The sequence below is a fragment of the Siphateles boraxobius genome, unplaced genomic scaffold, assembly GCF_051911475.1.
Source record: "Siphateles boraxobius isolate OS27281-9 unplaced genomic scaffold, OSU_SipBor_1 63, whole genome shotgun sequence".
Classification (NCBI taxonomy): domain Eukaryota; kingdom Metazoa; phylum Chordata; class Actinopteri; order Cypriniformes; family Leuciscidae; genus Siphateles; species Siphateles boraxobius.
Window position 1 is genome coordinate 3,529,101 of NW_027509190.1, and position 24,471 is coordinate 3,553,571.

At 43.1% G+C, this 24,471-nt stretch overlaps 9 non-coding genes across 9 annotated transcripts; 1 reads left to right on the top strand and 8 right to left on the bottom strand.

Moving 5' to 3' along the window:
• Positions 1-7,442: 7,442 nt before the first annotated feature.
• On the bottom strand, positions 7,443-7,514 carry trnag-ucc (transfer RNA glycine (anticodon UCC)). The gene has a single exon. It is a non-coding gene; the product is annotated as a tRNA-Gly (tRNA).
• Positions 7,515-8,591: 1,077 nt separating this feature from the next.
• trnag-ucc (transfer RNA glycine (anticodon UCC)) lies at positions 8,592-8,663 on the bottom strand. Its single transcript has one exon. It is a non-coding gene; the product is annotated as a tRNA-Gly (tRNA).
• A 1,540-nt stretch (positions 8,664-10,203) lies between these two features.
• On the top strand, positions 10,204-10,275 carry trnad-guc (transfer RNA aspartic acid (anticodon GUC)). Its single transcript has one exon. It is a non-coding gene; the product is annotated as a tRNA-Asp (tRNA).
• A 226-nt stretch (positions 10,276-10,501) lies between these two features.
• Positions 10,502-10,573, bottom strand: trnag-ucc (transfer RNA glycine (anticodon UCC)). Its single transcript has one exon. It is a non-coding gene; the product is annotated as a tRNA-Gly (tRNA).
• A 3,188-nt stretch (positions 10,574-13,761) lies between these two features.
• On the bottom strand, positions 13,762-13,833 carry trnag-ucc (transfer RNA glycine (anticodon UCC)). Its single transcript has one exon. It is a non-coding gene; the product is annotated as a tRNA-Gly (tRNA).
• Positions 13,834-14,822: 989 nt separating this feature from the next.
• On the bottom strand, positions 14,823-14,894 carry trnag-ucc (transfer RNA glycine (anticodon UCC)). The gene has a single exon. It is a non-coding gene; the product is annotated as a tRNA-Gly (tRNA).
• A 633-nt stretch (positions 14,895-15,527) lies between these two features.
• Positions 15,528-15,599, bottom strand: trnag-ucc (transfer RNA glycine (anticodon UCC)). The gene has a single exon. It is a non-coding gene; the product is annotated as a tRNA-Gly (tRNA).
• Positions 15,600-16,746: 1,147 nt separating this feature from the next.
• On the bottom strand, positions 16,747-16,818 carry trnag-ucc (transfer RNA glycine (anticodon UCC)). The gene has a single exon. It is a non-coding gene; the product is annotated as a tRNA-Gly (tRNA).
• A 1,343-nt stretch (positions 16,819-18,161) lies between these two features.
• On the bottom strand, positions 18,162-18,233 carry trnag-ucc (transfer RNA glycine (anticodon UCC)). Its single transcript has one exon. It is a non-coding gene; the product is annotated as a tRNA-Gly (tRNA).
• Between the last annotated feature and the right edge of the window lie 6,238 nt (positions 18,234-24,471).

Genomic DNA, 24,471 nt, shown 5'->3' on the forward strand with positions numbered 1-24,471 from the left:
ATAGCATTGTAAAATAACTCTTTTATATATATCACTGATGCTTTAGTATTAACTGTCTTATTTCATTTTGTTACTGTAAGTATTTAAATGCTTATGCTGAGACGCTAATGAATACATTCTGATTTCAGAACAGCATCATGAAGAAAACAGTGTTCTTCCCAGGGAAAGTCAAAGTGTCTTTCAGGAATGGCCCATCAGGCCATTTACGCCGGGACCCATCAGAAGAGGCAAAAAGAATTAAAGACAACCCTTCACTGCAGGACAAGTCAACACCTCAAAGAGAAAATCTGGTCAAGTTGAACGCCCGTTCTGTTGTGTTACATAGAGGAGGGGATGTCTCTGACAAGCAAGAGGTGTTGGGAGAATGCATTCTTCAGTTCGGCAAGTACAAGGGCAAGTCTTTCAAGTGGTTATTAGAGAATGATGGCAGCTATGCTTTGTACCTGTCCGATAAGGTTGAGGAAGAAGAACAGGCTGGGCAGTTCAACCCAGAGGGTCCATGCAAGGATAGCCTCATTTCCTTTCTTGAGTATTCAAGAAGCTTCAAGGAAATTGAAGATCTTAAACAGTATCTGTCTCAAAGGCCAGACGCAGTGCCTTTTTTGACAGAGGATGACAATACTGTTGGATTTGGATCCAGAGCACAAGACACTTGGAGGAAGATTTGGGATACCAGGGCAGACGGATATGCTTTCTTTATAATGAGGCAGAACTGTGTGCCAGGCAGCAAAATGTACAATTTGCAGCAGTATCTTTTAAAACAGCAGCAAAAACAGATGACCAAAAACACTCCTCCGATGCCCTCACCATCAGCTTCCGCTGCAAGACCACCTGTTCCTTCCATTACTGACTCTGATCAGCCTGGTGAGTTAATAAAATTCATGCAAGTTTGCTTATATTGATTCTTAAAGCCTGCCTAGCTACTGATGCATTTGTCATATTTTATAGTAATGGAGGAGGATGAAGAACTGGAGAGGATGATGCTTAGTATTTCTCCAACAAAATATCTCACACAGCTGAGTAAGTAAATCAAGTATCGTGTCATGTGTGTTATATATACCCATGTCAAATTCTTATAAAATTGGTATAAAATTGTACATACTGGAGAGAAACCATTCAAATTATAATGCTTATTTTTTAGGATCATCTGCAGCCACAGGATCCACAGTCTTATCTACAACAGGTTACTTTACACAACAGTTTTGGAGGCTTATTCGGTTACATACAGACTTATCTTACATTTCTGTTTTTTAATTATCTTATTTGTTGTTTTGGCACTGTTCTTGCCTGTTCGAAAAAACATGTTCTTTTGTTCTAACTACTGTTAAGGTTTGAATATACCAGTGGTGAGGGTGAGTGCACTTCATGAATTGTATGCATGCTATTTAAACTGTTTTTATTTGTTGTGAAAAAGTGGACTGTTTACTTACAGACATTTGAACATTATCAGAATGTGCATTACTAGAATAAATAACAAAATACATAGAATAAAATAATAAATAATGATTAGTCATTTAATGTAGTCAAGACAATCAAATACATATCATGTACATTCAGTGTTTTAATATGTTTTTAATTTCCTCCCTGTGCTTTTCCTTGCAGCTCTGCCGCAGCCTCCATCAACATCAGCTCCTGTGTGTAGGCCTTCTTCACAGGGTGAAGGCTTTTTACCACCTCAAGCAGCACAATCAGCACCTACACCTGCACCAATGCCGTCTGCACTGACTGAAACCCCTGTTCCCAGCTACTTGAACAAAAAAAGTAAAGACAGTTAAACACACGAGCATTAAATGTGTTATACACGCATATATATATATATATATATATATATATATATATATATATATATATATATATATATATATATATATATGCATTTATTTCCTTTGCTTTGTGTTCCGTGCAGTTCTGCCACAGCCTTCACCACCATCACATGCAGTCTCTAGTTCTCCCAATCCACCAGCTCCTGTGTGTAGACCTTCTTCACAGACTGATGGCTCTGTACCACTTCCTGCAGCACAATCAGCACCTACAGCTCCTGCATCAATGACGTCTGCACAGACGGAAGCACCTGTTACTAGCTACTTGCAAGATATTAGCCACTGGAACTGCTCTCTTCATCAAAGAATTTGGATGAAAACAGAGATGGAGTCCATGGGGCTCTGGCCAGGATCACACCCAGTAAGACACCTAATGAATATGGTCTCCTTGTTGCGCTATCCACCTCAGCCTGAGCTTATAGAGACAAACATGGGCCTTCCGTCACCAAAGTACTTCCAGCTCCATCCCTTTTTCATTTGGAAACCTGAGCACAGTATAAATGAAAGGCTTAGAAACAACTACATCCTGCCCTGACTCTACAGCTGTCCAAATCCTCATGTTGTGTCCTCAGGTGTGGGAAGACCCCGAGTGATCCTTGGCACTAGTGGGCAATATTACATCCTTGCTTCACGTCTGTGCTGTAAGGCATGTAAAAAATACTGGTTCGCTGATAAACCTCAGTGGGTGGACATGCTACCACAGCAATTCAGAAACATCTTGCCAACCTTCCTCACTCATAAGAAGGCAATCTGTAAAACTGTGATGGATGAACTGAGGCGCTCTGGAAAATCCCCTTATGACAAGGCCAACCAGCTGTCTGAGGTGCTTCACCTTAAGTTTGAAAGAGCCCACCTTGCATACCTTCTCATTGTGCAGAACGTCAGGGATGCTGAAGCAGGGCTGTATGGCCAGAAAACCATCACAGGAGCATTGAGGAAGGATGACACACCTGCTTCGTTTGGGGGTTACGAAGATACTGATGGGTGGCATGGGGTGTCTGTGTCTGCACATTATCTGGTGGAGTGCCTGCTTCAGGAATATCACCGGCAAGAGGCAGCTCTCACTCAGCTCCTTCAAGGAACTTTTGGACAGGTGTTCAGATCAGATCACACACGCAAAGTTGCTAGAAAAGTGACCCTCTCATCTGGCACAATGTCATCCTACGCTGTGATGAACGAGAACTGGATGATCCTGTCCTGGGTGATGCTGCAGTCTGAGAGTGAGCAATCCTTGAGTTCAATGTACTGTGGGATGGCCAATCGCTACAGTGCTGCTAGCATACCCAAGGCCAAGTACCAGTGGGTGGACAGGTAAGAATAATCACATCTCATCACACATCACATCAAGATGTGTAAGCAAAGGTAATGAATACATTAAAATGAAAATGTATTTCCCTTTTATGTACTTAGGGACTGCTGTGCTGCTTTCAGAGTGATGGACCCAGGACCGTATGAGCACCAGCAGTGGGAAGCTTGGAGGACCACTGAAGCTACTGTGGCAGAGGTTACATCAGAAAACCTCAAGAATGTAAATGCCGCTTGCCAGAAGTACAATGAGGACATGGTGGTTAAACTAGACTTGTTTCACTGTATGCGGCGATTCACCAGGGAATGTGTTTCGGAGCACCATCCTCTGTATAGCTCGTTCTGCCAGTTCCTCTCTTCTGCCCGTAGTAGATCAGAGTGACCTGGAGAAACTGAGGAACGCATACAAGTTCTGTGGAATTGAGCCTGCTAATCCCACAAAGCAGCACATCAGAGCGCACTGCAGGACAAAAGTGCCACATCCTAGAGAGCTGGTCCAAAGAGTGGAAGAAGTACTTCACCATTTCCATCTTGCAAAGGATCCCAACAACATCTTCCTTTTTAAACCCTCGATGCTAAAATTTCGGTACAACTGAATCATGTCAAGGGTGAAGGAGCTGCTGTGCCCATCGGGATCCCTGTCAGAGGCACTTCACAGCAAGAGGGGTTTCATTTCCACCAGGCTCAGTGAGTAACGGGTAATCGCGTCTCTCCTGAGCTGTTCCAGGCGCAGGGTATGACTGGTGTCGCACGCTGGAATTATCAGCGGCTGGTGGACCTGAAGCAGCCTGGGCTTGTCTTACCTGGAGTGTTTGACCCTGTTTTGATGATGGAGTTAAACAGGGCATCTATAAGAGAGACTGGGTAACCCAAATATCCAGCCTTCCACATCTCCAGCTGGGACACAAGAGAGAGGTTTGGCCTACAATATGTGGAGCCAGGCTGTCGACCTGTGCCTCTTGACTTTGACAAACACAAAAGCAGGAAGACAGACCTAGGGATGCAAGAAGAGTCTTCATCTGGCACTGAGTTCTCATTTCCAACTCAGGTAAGCCTTTAAAGTTCTTTGATAACAAACTTTTTATTATAAAACAAATAGTTAATAATTCTCGCTCGCATATAACACTAATTTTGCTGAATTTCAGAAATGCTTAGAGGATTCCTCTTCTGCTGAGACCCCTCTTGCTCCTGAACCAGAGGCCACCCCCCAGACTCTCATTTTCAATGTTTTTCTACTCCGAGTGCTGTGACAGTGAAGGAACAAACATCTGAGGAGTTTCTTTTAGATGCAGGTAATTATATTATTCATACAGGCACCAATGTGTGTAATCTGTTTGCCTAATCTATGCACACAAAACAAATACTTCGTTTAATAATTTTGTGAATCTCTTTTAGAACTGCCAAGCACACCACCACTGCCTTTAGCTGCTTCTCCCTGTGCTGCTCGGACTGGACCCATTAAGACAGGCGGTCGAGTCTTTGTGTTGGACCATAACAGATGGACAGATCCAATGAGAAATGCCATTGATGGTTTGCTGGCCAAGCACCATGGGAGCAAGGACCTCCTGACAAAGGTGGATGGTGAATATGCTGCTATGGTACAGAGTGCCTGCACTGACCCAAGCAGCCTTTTGCACTCAACCACAAAGCAGCACATGAGCAGGTACATAAAAAACCTTGCTAAAAAAAAGAACACTAATGCTTCACTCAACACCAGCCCAGAAAAGCTCCTGGAGACACAGCAGTTATGGCAGCTTCTTCACTCAGGCAGTGAAACCATCAGTGTCCCAGTGACAGTACTGCCACCTGCCCCAGTCAATCCTCCCGCAAAGAGTGTTCCTGAGACTGTCTTTCTGGACCAGGCAGCGCTTGAGAAGATGGTGAAGGACATCATAGAGAAGCAGCAGGCAGTTCAGCAGCAACAACAACAGCATATGCTGCAAAAAAAGCACACTAGATCCTGTTTAGCCTGTGGTCAGCCTAATTCTCGATACATGGGTGATGGCACCTCAATACATTTCTTTTATCAAGGTGGTGATGTTAAATACTTCTACTGCTCCAAGAAAGTTTTTGACACATATTCCGCAGAGGGCCTGACCAACTTCAGAATGCCCTTTGAAGACTTTGCAGAGACTCCTTTTTTTCAGCGAGAACTGGAGTCCTCGAAGCAGAGAGGGGCAGAAAATAGGAGGGTGATTGAGGAGAGAAGCAAGAGAAAGTCAGTAATGGAGCATCCTACTGGTCGTCTGTGCAGATTCTGCCACCTACCACTGAAACAAGGACCCAACAGTCCTCATATTCACACTGGTTTCCCTGGAGTGGCAGGCAAATACATTTACTGTCCTGCTAAAGTGTTTTCCCTTTATCAGGCTAAGGGAATGAAATTTCATGGAAAGACTTTCAGCAGTCTCCATTCTATGAGGCTGAGAAGCAGAGGTGGATTGAGGAAAAGAAAAAATGACTTCACTGACAAATGACATGCCCAGACCTCAAATACTGTTTATAGCTCAAAGACATTCCTTGCACAATCTTATGCATATATGTATATACATATTATTGCACTTTTAATGTATATATATATATATATATATATATATATATATATATATATATATATATATATATTATTTTTTTAAATATTTAATTTATTTCCATTTGTTCATTAAAATACCAAAAGTATTGTATTTTATTGTATTTTAGTGTTTTTTTAAGTTCATTTATTGACTTGCATTATTTTATCTTGCTCAGATTTGAAAAACACTAAATGTTAAGCACTGGTACTATTATACTCTGTACATAATTGTTTAGTTTAAAATACTTTTTTTCTTGTTTTTTCCTGTTCTCCTCAACTTTAGATATTATTATTGCTGTTGTTTAATCTATAATCTATCATTTTAAATTGTTACATTTATTTCCATTGTTCATTAAAATCAAACAATTGTGTCCTTGTTTGCATTGTACTTTAGTGTTTTTAAAGTAAATTTTATTGACTTGCATTATTTTATCTTGCTCAGATGTGTAAACACTAAATGTTAATAACTGTTGTCATTAAACACTACATAATTATTTGATTTAAAAAAATCTTGTTTTTTTCCTATGTTCTCCACAGCTTTATATTTTATTATTATTATTATTAATGTTATTGTTGTTTAATCTATAAGTATTTAATACATTACCTTTTCAGTTTTACATAATAATATGTATATTTCTGTACTATAAATAAAACGAGAAACTTACTATTTGGTGTTTACTGGTTATATTTCATATATATATTGGATTTCTGTACATAGTTAAACAAATATAATGTAAATATCTCAATGTAAAATGTAAAGGTCTAAAACATTATCAAAATGTTCTTTACAATTATTCACATTCAAATATTTTCTATATTAAAGAAAACTAAACCCTATTATAATATAAATGTTTATTAAGGTAGTTGCACATTTTGTACATTCTACACAACAACAAATCTTACACGTTTTATTCTATTTTTGTGCACAAAGTTAGTTTATTATATGTAAATCGTACTTAACATGAGTTTCTAATCATTTTTTAATCTAGATACACTTTATGGTAGTTGTGGTCGAGACGAGACTCGAACCTGTAATGTGTATTTTTTCAGGCCCGCCTCCCTGGAATTTCCTGCGTTCTTATTGGCTAGCAACGCTCTACACCTACATGCGACTGGCCCTCCCTGGGATTTCCTGCGTTCTTATTGGCTAGCAACGCTCTAAACCTACATGCGACTGGCCCCCGCGTGGAAGGCAGCTATGCTCACCACTATTGAAGACTGTTGGATGTAGACTGGAAGCCCTGTTCTGCGGTCAGCAAGAATTTTCGCAATACATTAGCAGCTGGCAGGTGCAGATGGACTGAAACTCTCTTTGTTTGGACCTGGCACTTAAAAAAATTGCATGAACTTATTGACTTGACCTACCAGGCACCATATTAAAAAACAAGGTCTCTAATTTAATAATGTAACACGTTTTATACAGACACTTCATATTTAAACGGTATTAGATTATTTTTTGCATTCACTGGCTTCTGTGAAGCGTTGAGCTAAAATGACGCATGACGCCGTTCCTGGAAGCCGCGCTGATCGGATACAACAACCTCTCTCTGCAACTCCTTGTGGAAAGTGGAAAGTATCTCCGCCTGTCACGCGGAGACTGGGGTTCGATTCCCCGACGGGGAGATCCAGTCCTTTACTGCTGCCAAAAGACCTTAACAAAAGTTTTGCTCCAGCAAACAAGTTACAGGAGAAGTTCGCAAGGGGCCCCGGACAACTGTTTTAAAGACAGCTTGAGAAAAATACAATGCATTGGCCGGGAATCGAACCCGGGTCAACTGCTTGGAAGGCAGCTATGCTCACCACTATACCACCAACGCAAGCCTGTTGAATGTAGACTGGAAGCCCTTTTGTGCGGTCAGCAAGAATTTTAGCAGCTGGCAGGTGCAGATGAACTGAAACTCTCTTTGTTTGGACCTGGCACTTAAAAAAATTGCATGAACTTATTGACCTGACCTACCAGGCACCATATTAAAAAACAAGGTCTCTAATTTAATAATGTAACACGTTTTATACAGAAACTTCATATTTAAATGGAATTAGATAATTTTTTGGATTCACTGGCTTCTGTGAAGCGTTGAGCTAAAATGACGCATGACGCTGTTCCTGGAAGCCGCGCTGATCGGATACAACTACCTGTCTCTGAAACTCCTTGTTAGTATAGTGGAAAGTATCTCCGCCTGTCAAGCGGGAGGACGGGGAAGATCCAGTCCTTTACTGCTGCAAAATGACCTTAACAAAAGTTTTGCTCCAGCAAACAAGTTACAGGAGAAGTTGGCAAGGGGCCCCGGACGACTGTTTTAAAGACAGCTTGAGAAAAATGCAATGCGTTGGCTGGGAATCGAACCCATACAGCAAGAATGGACAGACCCAGGAATCGAACCCATAGAGCAATAATGCTCGTAATCAAGGTCTTTAATTTAAAAATGTGACACGTTTTATACAGACACTTCATATTTAAATGGTATTAGATTCTTTTTGTGGATTCACTGGCTTCTGTGAAGCGTTGAGCTAATATGACACCGTTCCTGGAAGTGGGAAGGCTGTTTGCAGCGAGCTGTAGTCGCGCTGATCGGGGGCGACTGCCTGTCTTTGCAACTCCTCGTTAGTATAGTGGAAAGTATCTCCGCCTGTTACACGGAAGACCGGGATTTGATTCCCCGACGGGAAGATCCAGTCCTTTACTGCTGCCAAAAGACCTTAACAAAAGTTTTGCTCCAGCAAACAAGTTACAGGAGAAGTTGGCAAGGGGCCCCGGACGACTGTTTTAAAGACAGTTTGAGAAAAATGCAATGCGTTAGCCGGGAATCGAACCCATAGAGCAAGAATGGACAGACCCAGGAATCGAACCCATAGCAAGAATGCTCGTTATCAAGGTCTTTAATTTACAAATGTGATGCGTTGGCCGGGAATCGAACCCTGGTCAACTGCTTGGAAGGCAGCTATGCTCACCACTATACCACCAACGCAAGACTGTTGGATGTAGGCTGGAAGCCCAGTTGTGCGGTCAGGAAGAATTTTCGCAATACATTAGCAGCTGGCAGGTGCAGATGAACTGAAACTCTCTTTGTTTGGACCTGGCACTTAAAAAAATTGCATGAACTTATAGACCTGACCTACCAGGCACCATATTAAAAAACAAGGTCTCTAATTTAATAATGTAACAAGTTTAATACAGAAACTTCATATTTAAACGGAATTAGATTATTTTTTGGATTCACTGGCTTCTGTGAAGCGTTGAGCTAAAATGACGCAGGACGCTGTTCCTGGAAGCCGCGCTGATCGGATACAACTACCTGTCTCTGCAACTCCTTGTTAGTATAGTGGAAAGTATCTCCGCCTGTCAAGCGGGAGGACGGGGAAATCCAGTCCTTTACTGCTGCAAAATGACCTTAACAAAAGTTTTGCTCCAGCAAACAAGTTACAGGAGAAGTTGGCAAGGGGCCCGGACGACTGTTTTAAAGACAGCTTGAGAAAAATGCAATGCATTGGCCGGGGATCGAACCCATACAGCAAGAATGGACAGACCCAGGAATCGAACCCATAGCAAGAATGCTCGTAATCAAGGTCTTTAATTTACAAAAGTGATGCGTTGGCCGGGAATCAAACACAGGTCAACTGCTTGGAAGGCAGCTATGCTCACCACTATACTACCAACGCAAGACTGATGGATGTAGGCTGGAAGCCGTATTGTGCGGTCAGCAAGAATTTTCGCAATACTTTAGCAGCTGGCAGGTGCAGATTAACTGAAACTCTCTTTGTTTGGACCTGGCACTTAATAAAATTGCATGAACTTATTGACCTGACCTACCAGGCAATGTAGTGATCTTTTTCTTTGTAGAAAAGTTAGAAGCTCAGACCAGGAGACGGTGGAAGTTTTCCAAGCAGAAGTTCTTTATTGCTTGTCGGTAGCTGCAGTCATTCCAACATCGTCTAACTAAGGGAACTTTACATTGTAGTTTATATACATTTCAAGGGGGAGGGATTACATTGTGAGGAACAAAGCATGTAAATGAGCTGAAACATGAGAACAGAACGGTGCAGGACTTCTCGCACTGAGATAAGAACTCCAAGACAAATGGTCTCAGTAATAAAATGGCAGGTGTTCAAACTTGCTCAGCATGCCTCTTCACCCGGTAAAACAATGAGAACAGGAAAAGCCTAGCCTTCTCGTACTGAGATGGGACAGTCAGGAATATCCTGCTGGGAACCCCTACCGTTTGCAGGGATTTCCTGGTCTCATCATTTATAAACTTTCTCAATATAAAATACTATTGTATTGGAAATCTAAATTAAACATTTAAATAAAATTTGTAATCCTACAACACCATATTAAAAAACAAGGTCTCTATTTAATAATGTAACACGTTTTATACAGACACTTCATATTTAAACGGTATTAGATTCTTTTTTGGATTCACTGCCTTCTGTGAAGCGTTGAGCTAAAATTACGCATGATGCCGTTCCTGTAAGCCGCGCTGATCGGATACAACTACCTGTCTCTGCAACTCCTCGTTAGTATAGTGGAATGTATCTCCGCCTGTCATGCGGAAGACCGGGGTTCGATTCCCCGACGGGGAGATCCAGTCCTTTACTGCTGCCAAAAGACCTTAACAAATGTTTTGCTGCAGCAAACAAGTTACAGGAGAAGTTGGCAAGGGGCCTCGGACGACTGTATTAAAGACAGCTTGAGAAAAATGCAATGCGTTGGCCGGGAATCGATCGCATACAGCAAGAATGGACTGCCCCAGGAATCGAACCCATAGCAAGAATGCTCGTAATCAAGGTCTTTAATTTACAAATGTGATGCGTTGGCCAGGAATCGAACCCGGGTCAACTGCTTGGAAGGCAGCTATGCTCACCACTATACCACCAACGCAAGACTGTTGGATGTAGACTGGAAGCCCTGTTCTGTGGTCAGCAATAATTTTCGCAATACTTTAGCAGCTGGCAGGTGCAGATGAACTGAAACTCTCTTTGTTTGGACCTGGCACTTAAAAAAATTGCATGAACTTATTGACCTGACCTACCAGGCACCATATTAAAAAACAAGGTCTCTAATTTAATAATGTAACACGTTTTATACAGACACTTCATATTTAAACGGTATTAGATTATTTTTTGCATTCACTGGCTTCTGTGAAGCGTTGAGCTAAAATGACGCATGACGCCGTTCCTGCAAGCCGCGCTGATCGGATACAACTACCTGTCTCTGCAACTCCTTGTTAGTATAGTGGAAAGTATCTCCGCCTGTCACGCGGAGACTGGGGTTCGATTCCCCGACGGGGAGATTCAGTCCTTTACTGCTGCCAAAAGACCTTAACAAAAGTTTTGCTCCAGCAAACAAGTTACAGGGAAGTTGGCAAGGGGCCCGGACGACTGTTTTAAAGACAGCTTGAGAAAAATGCAATGCGTTGGCCGGGAAACGAACCCATACAGCAAGAATGGACAGACCCAGGAATCGAACCCATAGCAAGAATGCTCGTAATCAAGGTCTTTAATTTACAAATGTGATGCGTTGGCCGGGAATCGAACCCGGTCACCTGCTTGGAAGGCAGCTATGCTCACCACAATACCACCAACGCAAGACTGTCGGATGTAGGCTGGAAGCCCTCTTGCGCGGTCAGCAAGAATTTTCGCAATACATTAGCAGCTGGCAGGTGCAGATGAACTGAAACTCTCTTTGTTTGGACCTGGCACTTAAAAAAAATGCATGAACTTATTGACCTGACCTACCAGGCACCATATTAAAAAACAAGGTCTCTAATTTAATAATGTAACACCTTTTATACAGACACTTCATATTTAAAAGGTATTAGATTTTTTTTTGGATTCACTGGCTTCTGTGAAGCGTTGAGCTAAAATGACGCATGACGCCGTTCGTGGAAGTCGCGCTGATCGGGGACAACTACCTGTCTCTGCAACTCCTCGTTAGTATAGTGGAAAGTATCTCCGCCTGTCACGCGGAAGACCGTGGTTCGATTCCCCGACGGGGAGATACAGTCATTTACTGCTGCCAAAAGACCTTAACAAAAGTTTTGCTCCAGCAAACAAGTTACAGGAGAAGTTGGCAAGGGGCCCCGGACGACTGTTTTAAAGACAGCTTGAGAAAAATGCAATGCATTGGCCGGGGATCGAACCCATACAGCAAGAATGGACAGACCCAGGAATCGAACCCATAGCAAGAATGCTCGTAATCAAGGTCTTTAATTTACAAAAGTGATGCGTTGGCCGGGAATCAAACCCAGATCAACTGCTTGGAAGGCAGCGATGCTCACCACTATACCACCAAGGCAAGACTGATGAATGTAGGCTGGAAGCCGTATTGTGTGGTCAGCAAGAATTTTCGCAATACATTAGCAGCTGGCAGGTGCAGATTAACTGAAACTCTCTTTGTTTGGACCTGGCACTTAAAAAAATTGCATGAACTTATTGACCTGACCTACCAGGCAATGTAGTGATCTTTTTCTTCGTAGAAAAGTTAGAAGCTCAGACCAGGAGACGGTGGAAGTTTTCCAAGCAGAAGTTTTTTATTGCTTGTCGGTAGCTGCAGTCATTCCAACATCGTCTAACTAAGGGAACTTTACATTGTAGTTTATATACATTTCAAGGGGGAGGGATTACATTGTGAGGAACAAAGCATGTAAATGAGCTGAAACATGAGAACAGAACGGTGCAGGACTTCTCGCACTGAGATAAGAACTCCAAGACAAATGGTCTCAGTAATAAAATGGCAGGTGTTCAAACTTGCTCAGCATGCCTCTTCACCCGGTAAAACAATGAGAACAGGAAAAGCCTAGCCTTCTCGCACTGAGATGGGACAGTCAGGAATATCCTGCTGGGAACCCCTACCGTTTGCAGAGATTTCCTGGTCTCATAATTTATAAACTTTCTCAATATAAAATACTATTTTATTGGAAATCTAAATTAAACATTTAAATAAAATTTGTAATCCTACAACACCATATTAAAAATATGGTGTCGATCATCGGATACAACTAATATGGTATTTGTATCCGATCAGCCGCGCTGATCGGATACAACTACCTGTCTCTGCAACTCCTCGTTAGTATAGTGGAAAGTATCTCTGCCTGTCACGCGCAAGACCGGGGTTCGATTCCCCGACGGGGAGATCCAGTCCTTTACTGCTGCCAAAAGACCTTAACAAATGTTTTGCTCCAGCAAACAAGTTACAGGAGAAGTTGGCAAGGGGCCACCGACGACTGTTTTAAAGACAGCTTGAGAAAAATGCAATGCGTTGGCCGGGAATCGAACGCATACAGCAAGCATGGACAGACCCACGAATCAAACCCATAGCAAGAATGCTCGTAATCAAGGTCTTTAATTTACAAATGTGATGCGTTGTCCAGGAATCGAACCCGGGTCAACTGCTTTTAAGGCAGCTATGCTCACCACTATACCACCAACACAAGACTGTTGGATGTAGACTGGAAGCCCTCTTGTGCGGTCAGCAAGAATGTTCGCAATATATTAGCAGCTGGCAGGTGCAGATGAATTGAAACTCTCTTTGTTTGGACCTGGCACTTAAAAAAATTGCATGAACTTATTGACCTGACCTACCAGGCACCATATTAAAAAAAAGGGTCTCTAATTTAATAATGTAACACGTTTTATACAGACACTTCATATTTAAACGGTATTAGATTATTTTTTGGATTCACTGACTTCTGTGAAGCGTTGAGCTAAAATGACGCATGACGCTGTTCCTGGAAGCCGCGCTGATCGGATACAACTACCTGTCTCTGCAACTCTTTGTTAGTATAGTGGAAAATACCTCCGCCTGTCACGCGGAGACTGGGGTTCGATTCCCCGACGGGGAGATCCAGTCCTGTACTGCTGCCAAAAGACCTTAACAAATGTTTTGCTCCAGCAAACAAGTTGCAGGAGAAGTTGGCAAGGGGCCTCGGACGACTGTTTTAAAGACAGCTTGAGAAAAATGCAATGCGTTGGCCGGGAATCGAACGCATACAGCAAGAATGGACAGACCCAGGAATCGAACCCATAGCAAGAATGCTCGTAATCAAGGTCTTTAATTTACAAATGTGATGCGATGGCCGGGAATCGAACCCGGGTCAACTGCTTGGAAGGCAGCTATGCTCACCACTATACCACCAACGCAAGACTGTTGGTTGCAGACTGGAAGCCCTGTTCTGCGGTCAGCAATAATTTTCGCAATACTTTAGCAGCTGGCAGGTGCAGATGAACTGAAACTCTCTTTGTTTGGACCTGGCACTTAAAAAAATTGCATGAACTTATTGACCTGACCTACCAGGCACCATATTAAAAAACAAGGTCTCTAATTTAATAATGTAACACGTTTTATACAGACACTTCATATTTAAACGGTATTAGATTATTTTTTGCATTCACTGGCTTCTGTGAAGCGTTGAGCTAAAATGACGCATGACGCCGTTCCTGCAAGCCGCGCTGATCGGATACAACTACCTGTCTCTGCAACTCCTTGTTAGTATAGTGGAAAGTATCTCCGCCTGTCACACGGAGACTGGGGGTCAGCAATAATTTTCGCAATACTTTAGCAGCTGGCAGGTGCAGATGAACTGAAACTCTCTTTGTTTGGACCTGGCACTTAAAAAAATTGCATGAACTTATTGACCTGACCTACCAGGCACCATATTAAAAAAAAGAGTCTCTAATTTAATAATGTAACACTTTTTATACAGACACTTCATATTTAAACGGTATTAGATTATTTTTTGGATTCACTGGCTTCTGTGAAGCGTTGAGCTAAAATGACGCATGACGCCGTTCCTGCAAGCCGCGCTGATCGGATACAACTACCTGTCTCTGCAACTCCTTGTTAGTATAGTGGAAAGTATCTCCGCCTGTCATGCGGAGACTGGGGTTCGATTCCCCGACGGGGAGATTCAGTCCTTTACTGCTGCCAAAAGACCTTAACAAAAGTTTTGCTCCAGCAAACAAGTTACAGGGAAGTTGGCAAGGGGCCCTGACGACTGTTTTAAAGACAGCTTGAGAAAAATGGAATGCGTTGGCCGGGAATCGAACCCATACAGCAAGAATGGATCGATCCAGGAATCGAACCCATAGCAAGAATGCTCGTAATCAAGGTCTTTAATTTACAAATGTGATGCGTTGGCCGGGAATCGAACCCAGGTCAACTGCTTGGAAGGCAGCTATGCTCACCACTATACCACCAACGCAGGCCTTTGAACGTAGACTGGAAGCCCAGTTGTGCCGTCAGCAAGAATTTTCGCAATACATTAGCAGCTGGCAGGTGCAGATGAACTGAAACTCTCTTTGTTTGGACCTGGCACTTAAAAAATTGCATGAACTTATTGACCTGACCTACCAGGCACCATATTAAAAAACAAGGTCTCTAATTTAATAATGTAACACGTTTTATACAGACACTTCATATTTAAACGGTATTAGATTATTTTTTGGATTCACTGGCTTCTGTGAAGCGTTGAGCTAAAATGACGCATGACGCCGTTCCTGCAAGCCGCGCTGATCGGATACAACTACCTGTCTCTGCAACTCCTTGTTAGTATAGTGGAAAGTATCTCCGCCTGTCATGCGGAGACTGGGGTTCGATTCCCCGACGGGGAGATTCAGTCCTTTACTGCTGCCAAAAGACCTTAACAAAAGTTTTGCTCCAGCAAACAAGTTACAGGGAAGTTGGCAAGGGGCCCTGACGACTGTTTTAAAGACAGCTTGAGAAAAATGGAATGCGTTGGCCGGGAATCGAACCCATACAGCAAGAATGGATCGATCCAGGAATCGAACCCATAGCAAGAATGCTCGAAATCAAGGTCTTTAATTTACAAATGTGATGTGTTGGCCGGGAATCGAACCCAGGTCAACTGCTTGGAAGGCAGCTATGCTCACCACTATACCACCAACGCAGGCCTTTGAACGTAGACTGGAAGCCCAGTTGTGCCGTCAGCAAGAATTTTCGCAATACATTAGCAGCTGGCAGGTGCAGATGAACTGAAACTCTCTTTGTTTGGACCTGGCACTTAAAAAAATTGCATGAACTTATTGACCTGACCTACCAGGCACTGTAGTGATCTTTTTCTTTGTAGAAAAGTTAGAAGCTCAGACCAGGAGACAGTAGAAGTTTTCCAAGCAGAAGTTCTTTATTGTTTGTCGGTAGCTGCAGTCATTCCAACATCGTCTAACTAAGGGAACTTTACATTGTAGTTTATATACATTTCAAGGGGGAGGGATTACATTGTGAGGAACAAAGCATGTAAATGAGTTGAAACATGAGAACAGAACGGTGCAGGACTTCTCGCACTGAGATAAGAACTCCAAGACAAATGGTCTCAGTAATAAAATAGCAGGTGTTCAAACTTGCTCAGCATGACTCTTCACCCGGTAAAACAATGAGAACAGGAAAAGCCTAGCCTTCTCGCACTGAGATGGGACAGTCAGGAATATCCTGCTGGGAACCCCTACCGTTTGCAGAGATTTCCTGGTCTCATCATTTATAAACTTTCTCAATATAAAATACTTTTGTATTGGAAATCTAAATTAAATATTTAAATAAAATTTGTAATCCTACAACACCATATTAAAAAAAAAGGGTCTCTAATTTAATAATGTAACACGTTTTATACAGACACTTCATATTTAAACGGTATTAGATTATTTTTTGGATTCACTGGCTTCTGTGAAGCGTTGAGCTAAAATGACGCATGACGCCGTTCCTGGAAGCCGCGCTGATCGGATACAACTACCTGTCTCTGCAACTCTTTGTTAGTATAGTGGAAAGTACCTCCGCCAGTCACGCGGAGACTGGGGTTCGATTCCCCGACGGGGAGATCCAGTCCTGTACTGCTGCCAAAAGACCTTAACAAATGTTTTGCTCCAGCAAACAAGTTGCAGGAGAAGTTGGCAAGGGGCCTCGGATGACTGTTTTAAAGACAGCTTGAGAAAAATGCAATGCGTTGGCCGGGAATCGAACGCATACAGCAAGAATGGACAGACCCAGGAATCGAACCCATAGCAAGAATGCTCGTAATCAAGGTCTTTAATTTACAAATGTGATACGATGGCCGGGAATCGAACCCGGGTCAACTGCTTGGAAGGCAGCTATGCTGACCACTATACCACCAACGCAAGACTGTTGGATGTAGACTGGAAGCCCTGTTCTGCGGTCAGCAATAATTTTCGCAATACTTTAGCAGCTGGCAGGTGCAGATGAACTGAAACTCTCTTTGTTTGGACCTGGCACTTAAAAAAATTGCATGAACTTATTGACCTGACCTACCAGGCACCATATTAAAAAACAAGGTCTCTAATTTAATAATGTAACACGTTTTATACAGACACTTCATATTTAAACGGTATTAGATTATTTTTTGCATTCACTGGCTTCTGTGAAGCGTTGAGCTAAAATGACGCATGACGCCGTTCCTGCAAGCCGCGCTGATCGGATACAACTACCTGTCTCTGCAACTCCTTGTTAGTATAGTGGAAAGTATCTCCGCCTGTCACACGGAGACTGGGGTTCGATTCCCCGACGGGGAGATTCAGTCCTTTACTGCTGCCAAAAGACCTTAACAAATGTTTTGCTCCAGCAAACAAGTTACAGGGAAGTTGGCAAGGGGCCCGGACGACTGTTTTAAAGACAGCTTGAGAAAAATGCAATGCGTTGGCCGGGAATCGAACCCATACAGCAAGAATGGACAGACCCAGGAATCGAACCCATAGCAAGAATGCTCGTAATCAAGGTCTTTAATTTACAAATGTGATGCGTTGGCCAGCAATCGATCCTGGGTCAACTGCTTGGAAGGCAGCTATGCTCACCACTATACCACCAACGCAAGACTGTTGGATGTAGACCTGAAGCCCTGTTCTGCGGTCAGCAATAATTTTCGCAATACTTTAGCAGCTGGCAGGTGCAGATGAACTGAAACTCTCTTTGTTTGGACCTGGCACTTAAAAAAATTGCATGAACTTATTGACCTGACCTACCAGGCACCATATTAAAAAAAAGGGTCTCTAATTTAATAATGTAACACTTTTTATACAGACACTTCATATTTAAACGGTATTAGATTATTTTTTGGATTCACTGGCTTCTGTGAAGCGTTGAGCTAAAATGACGCATGACGCTGTTCCTGGAAGCCGTGCTGATCGGATACAACTACCTGTCTCTGCAACTCTTTGTTAGTATAGTGGAAAGTATCTCCGCCTGTCACGCGGAGACTGGGGTTCGATTCCCCGACGGGGAGATCCAGTCCTGTACTGCTGCCAAAAGACCTTAACAAATGTTTTGCTCCAGCAAACGAGTTGCAGGAGAAGTTGGCAAGGGGCCTCGGACGACTGTTTTAAAGACAGGTTGAGAAAAATGCAATGCGTTGGCCGGGAATCAACGCATACAGCAAGAATGGACAGACCCAGGAATCGAACCCATAGCAAGAATGCTCGTAATCAAGGTCTTTAATTTACAAATTTGATACGTTGGCCGGGAATCGAACCCGGGTCAACTGCTTGGAAGGCAGCTATGCTCACCACTATACCACCAACGCAAGACTGTTGGATGTAGACCGGAAGCCCTGTTCTGCGGTCAGCAATAATTTTTGCAATACTTTAGCAGCTGGCAGGTGCAGATGAACTGAAACTCTCTTTGTTTGGACCTGGCACTTAAAAAAATTGCATGAACTTATTGACCTGACCTACCAGGCACCATATTAAAAAACAAGAGGTTAATGACACAATATCCTCAAAATCAGGAAATAATAGTACCCCAAACTAACAAATACAAGACATAGAGTGCAGTCACCATCACACACACACATATTAGACACATATTTTAACTGTTCATTTTTAATGTTCGCTTTTCATTATATCATCTCTAAAAAGATTTAAATTTTAAGTAAGATTTTAAACTTCACATTTTACTGTAGCTTTTACCTAATTTTACATGGTCTCTTAACCAGTTTCAAAGCATGTCTGTTCATTATTCAGTTGATCTTAGAAAAGTCAGCTGGATTTTGGTTCATTATCACTATTTTGCTTCAGCTTGCTCTAGCAGGCCGATAACAGAAAGACAGACACAGTTACCATCCCTGCCTCCACTCAGACAGTCTCTCTCTCTCTAATGGCGCTTTTCCACTACACAGTACCAGCTCGCCTTGGCTCGGCTCGGCTCGACTCGACTCGCCTTTGTTTGGTTTTCCACTGTGTAAAAGTTGTACCTGTACCTGCTTTCGGGTACTTTTTTTCGTACCACCTCCGGCGAGGTTCTAAGCGAGCTAAGGCGATACTAAAATGTGACGTAATACAATGCCGACTGCTGATTGGTCAGAGAGAATCGTCACTATTCACTGCGTCATCATTGCACGCGGCAGACGGAGTATCCAGAATAACCAGAGAATAACCCCGCCATTTTTAAATAGTTTGCCCAGATATTCTAAACTTACTATTATGGCAACTCGGAAGAATACGCCGTGGTCAAACGAGGAGGTGCAGACTTTCCTATGTTTGGTTGCCGAAGAAAGGATCCAGCGAGAGCTAGATGGGGCAACGAGGAACGAAAAAGTTTATCAAGAAATCTCCGAACTGCTGTCCCCACATGGCTACAACAGGACTTTCCAGCAATGTAGGGAAAAGTTAAAAAAACTGAAAAGTGACTACAGAGCTGTAAAGGACCACAACGGCCGCAGTGGTTCAAACCGAAAAAGCTGGAAGTGGTACGAACAGATGGACGGTATCTACGGCCATAGACCACCGAGCAACGGGAGGGAGGGTGGACTTGACTCGGCCACCAGTTTGTTGGAGTCGCTGTTGGAGGATGGTAAGTGTTTAAAATTTACATTACATTAATCATGTAGGCGCACTCTGCTTGAGAGTTTTGTTTTCTGTAGGCTGGCTTTTGAAAAGCTGAAGCTCACTTATAACATCGAAGACTGTAAACTTGTGTCGCAGATAACAATTGCTGCTACCGCTAACTATCTGCCATTGCTATTTTCGTATTGTGTTGACTTTTGTATGATCTTTCTATCTAGATTCCTTTTCGACGAGCGAGAATGGTTCAGTGACTCCCACTGATGCCACGTCGGCACCGGAACCAGCGGCACCATCGACACCAACAAGATCAGCAGCGTCGACACCGAGACCCGCAGCAGCGTCGACACCGGCAACCGGTTAGTATAATTGGAGAAAAAGTAAACTCTTCTAGCCTGTTGTCTGTGAATCTGTACACACTTTTTAATATATCATTAATCGTATCAATAACTCATTAATATAACGTAAACGTACTTGAATAACAACAGGAAGCATTCCCAGTTATGGGAATGCAGGATTCATTAATAAACCTGTTCAGTATTTTTATAACTTTCCAGACGTACACCTATACTGTACACATGGTATTTTAAAGTTGACATTTACTAAAATAGATGTTTAATAAATACATTAAATACATTTACTCAGATGTTAAGTCGTTATATACTATATAAGTAATAGTAAGTTGTGGGCTTGTCTTTTTTTATGTAGAAGCTGTAATGATAATACATGTGAACAATTTACAACACACACAACCTTTGAATGAAACGTGACTTGTCCGTTTTTCTTTATAACTCATTCATTGTAATTATTTTTTTGGCCAGGACGGAGGAAACGAAAGAGGGAACAGGAGCATCTGACTGTCCTGAGGGAGATGCAGACATCGGATGTCGAGCAGCTGGAATTGAACCGGGCACAGCGGGAGCGCCATTTACAGATGGCACTCGATGATGCAGCACATGCCCGAGAACTAGAAGCGGCTTTAAGGAGAGAGGAGATGGCTGCAATGTCGTCCTTCAACCAGGCCTTTCTGGGAACCCTGAGCCAGCTTGTCCAGGCACTGAACCGGCGGGATGCTGTTCCACCGCCCCTGGACTGAAACCCCTTTGTTTATTTTAATTTAATGTTTGCACTACATGTAACATATGTATATAGTTGGATGTGTGAATTTATATTAATATTATATTTTTTTCTATTTGTATGCGTGTTTAAATAAAACCTTTTTGAAACTTATTACAAACAGTGTCTTTTTTCAGAATCAGAATCAGAATCAGAAAGAGCTTTATTGCCAAGTGTGCTTGCACACACAAGGAATTTGTTTTGGTGCTGAGGCTTCCAGTGGACATATACAAATACAACAAGAAACATGAAACATAATACTAAGTATCACTTAGTATAAGTATCACCTGAGTTGTAGGATATTGCACTAAACAGTGGGAGTATTGCACTTAAAGGCATATGCCTTGGGAGGTGTGTTAACTGTTCAGAAGGGAAATGGCCTGTAGGAAGAAACTGTTCCTGTGCCGAGATGTTCTTGTGGCCAGTGATCTGAGTCTCCGTCTTGACGGTAACAGTTCAAACAGGTGGTGTCCAGGGTGAGTGGAGTCAGTGATGATTTTACCTGCTCTCTTCCTCACTCTGGAAGAGTACAGGTCCTGGAGGGATGGCAGGGGGGCACCAATGATCCTCTCCGCTGTCCGGACTGTCCGTTGTAGTCTCCTGATGTCTAATTTGGTAGCTGAACCAAACCAGACAGTGATGGAAGTGCATAAGACAGACTCGATGACGGCTGAGTAGAACTGAATCAGCAGCTCCTGTGGCAAGTTGAACTTCCTCAGCTGGCGAAGGAAGTACAGTCTCTGTTGGGCTTTTTTTACAATGGAGTCAATGTGATTGTCCCACTTCAGGTCCTGAGAGATGATAGTGCCCAGGAACCTGAATGACTCCACTGCTTCCACAGTGCTGTTCATGATGGTGAGTGGGGGGAGTGCTGGGCTGTTCCTCCTGAAGTCCACGATCATCTCCACTGTTTTGAGCGTGTTCAGCTCAAGGTTGTTGTAACTGCACCAGACAGCCAGCTGTTCAACCTCCAGTCTGTAAGCAGACTCGTCACCGTTCCGGATGAGACCGATGACAGTGGTGTCGTCGGCAAATTTCAGGAGCTTGACAGTGGGGTCTTTAGAAGTGCAGTCATTAGTGTACAGGGAGAAGAGCAGTGGGGAGAGAACGCACCCTTGAGGGGCGCCAGTGCTGGTGGTGAGAGTCCTGGATGTGTGTTTCCCCAGTCTCACTCGCTGCTGCCGGTCCGTCAGGAAGCTGGAGATCCACTGACAGATCGAGGATGGTATGGAGAGCTGGGTCAGTTTGGCTGTGAGAAGATCAGGCATGATGGTATTGAAGGCAGAACTGAAGTCCACAAAGAGGATCCTTGCATAAGTCCCAGGTCTGTCGAGATGTTGCAGGATATAATGCAGTCCCATGTTGACTGCATCATCCACAGACCTGTTTGCTCTGTAAGCAAACTGAAAGGGATCCAGCAGGGGTCCAGTGATGTCCTTCAGGTGGGCCAACACCAGTCTTTCAAACGACTTCATGACCACAGACGTGAGAGCGACAGGTCTGTAGTCATTAAGTCCAGTGATTTTGGTTTTTTTGGGGACAGGAATGATAGTGGAGCGTTTGAAGCAGCAGGGAACTTCACACTGCTCCAATGATCTATTGAAGATCTGTGTGAAGACCGGGGCCAGTTGGTCAGCACAGGCTTTTAAACAAGCAGATGAGATGCCGTCTGGGCCTGAGGCTTTCCTAGTCTTCTGTTTTTTGAAGACTCGGCTCACGTCCTCCACACAGACCTTAAGCTCAGGTTGGATGGCAGGAGGGGGGAGTGGGATTGCAGGAGGTGATGGTGAATGTGTGAAGTGCAGGTTAGAGCCGGTGTGTGGTGTGAATGAGGGCTTTTCAAACCTGCAATAAAATGAATTTAAATCGTCAGCCAGGTGTTGATTGTCCACAGATCGGGGGGATGGTGACTTGTAGTTGGTGATGTTCCTCAGGCCATTCCAGACTGATAATGGGTCGTTGGATGAAAACTGGTTTTTCAGTTTTTCAGAGTAGTTCCTTTTAGCAACTCTGATCTCCTTTGTCAGTCTGTTTCTGGCCTGGTTATACAAGATTTTATCCCCACTTCTGTAAGCATCCTCTTTGGCATGACGAAGGTGTTTGAGTTTCCCAGTAAACCATGGTTTATCATTAGTAAATGATAAGAATGTCCTGGTAGGAATGCATGTATCCTCACAGAAACTTATATATGATGTTACAGTATCTGTGAGCTCATCCAGATCGTATGATCATCCAGATCATTATGTATTTTTTGGATGGTTTGCCTTTTTACAAGGGTTTAAACAAGTATTTTCAGATTTTATACTGTGATAACCTTTAATGAAAAACAGTAGAGACAACATATTTAATGATAATGTATTTATTTAGCAATTAAAATAACGCATCAGACCCTCCCGTACATGTCTGCCCTCCTCCTCAACACCCTGTGCCACTGGCACCACAGGCTCTGCTGCTGCAGGTGCATCCCAGTCATCGTCATAGTCCTCTCCATGACTCTCACAAAGGTTATGCAAAGCACAGCAAGTAAGAATCATAGATTTCACGATTGTAACATCACAGTCATTTCTTTTCATGAGGCAGCGCCACCTTCCCTTCAGTCTACCAAAAGCGTTTTCAACCACTACCCGTGCTCGACATATTTTCTTGTTGTAGATCTGCTGTTCTACTGTCAGCCGTCCAGTGTCAGTGAATGGCTTTAGGAGCCAGTTCTGCAGGGGATAGGCAGAATCTCCCAGGATGTAGTAGGCAACATTCACCCCACAAATATTCCTGGTGTAAGCTGGAAAGTGGTTGCCACGGCTGGCCAACTCCCACAATGTGGACAGTCTTAAAACACGAGCATCATGCAAGCTGCCAGGCAGTCCTGCAAACACGTTCCAGAACAGTCCTTTTCCATCTACAACACCTTGAAGGACCTTGTCTCTCCATCACTGGACGCAGTTTGTTGTACAAATATATGAATGTTTCTTCCGACATTCTGAAGTTCTGAACCCACTGCGCGTTTGTGAAACCAGGAACAATAACATCCCACCACTCGGTAGCTCGGTTGAAAGCCCAAACAGACGGTTTGCCGCGGCGACTTTGCAAAGCTAAACAGATCTGAAACACATAAACCATGCACATTTTAGTACGTAATACTGGTAGCTATAAAGTTGATTAAATACTTTGCATATAGTATAGTATTTACACATATGCAAACGTTAGCTATGTTAGCATAACTTACCCTCTTGCGTCGGCTTTGAACAACCGGATTCGTCTCGTAGTCTGAACTCTGTAGTAATTCCCAAACTCTCCTGTTTTTTTCAGCAGTGTTTCGTTTTTCTGCCCTCAGCCTCTCATGAAACAACGTTTGTCTTCTTGCTGTGAGAAACAGCCACATCCCGAGGATCAAAAACAGCATATACTCGATTTCCCCCATTGTCCTGTGTGTGTGGGTAGCGGATGTGTGTCGCGTATAAGAATACGTCACGGCAGTTTCCTGCGGCTTCGCTATGACTACCGGGTACTATTTGTGGCGGTACTATCTGCAATGGAAAACGGAGCGAAAAGCGAGCCGAGTCGAGGCGAGTCGAGCCGAGTCGAGCTGGTACTGGTAATGGAAAAGCGCCATAAACAAATAATCTTTTCAACAGCCTCCTAAGACTGTAATTTAGACAAAATGTAATATTAAATTTATTACATTAACCTTTTACCATTCACCTTTGTTATCCAGACTCTTCTCAAACCTACAAAAGCCTGTCTTCATCTTTAGCCACCACCATGCCTAACGACCTTCAGGAGTTAAAACTATGTTATAGACATATTAGCTCAACATTAACTCTTCTATACATTTTACTTGCCCATATGGCAACCAACATCATGTCC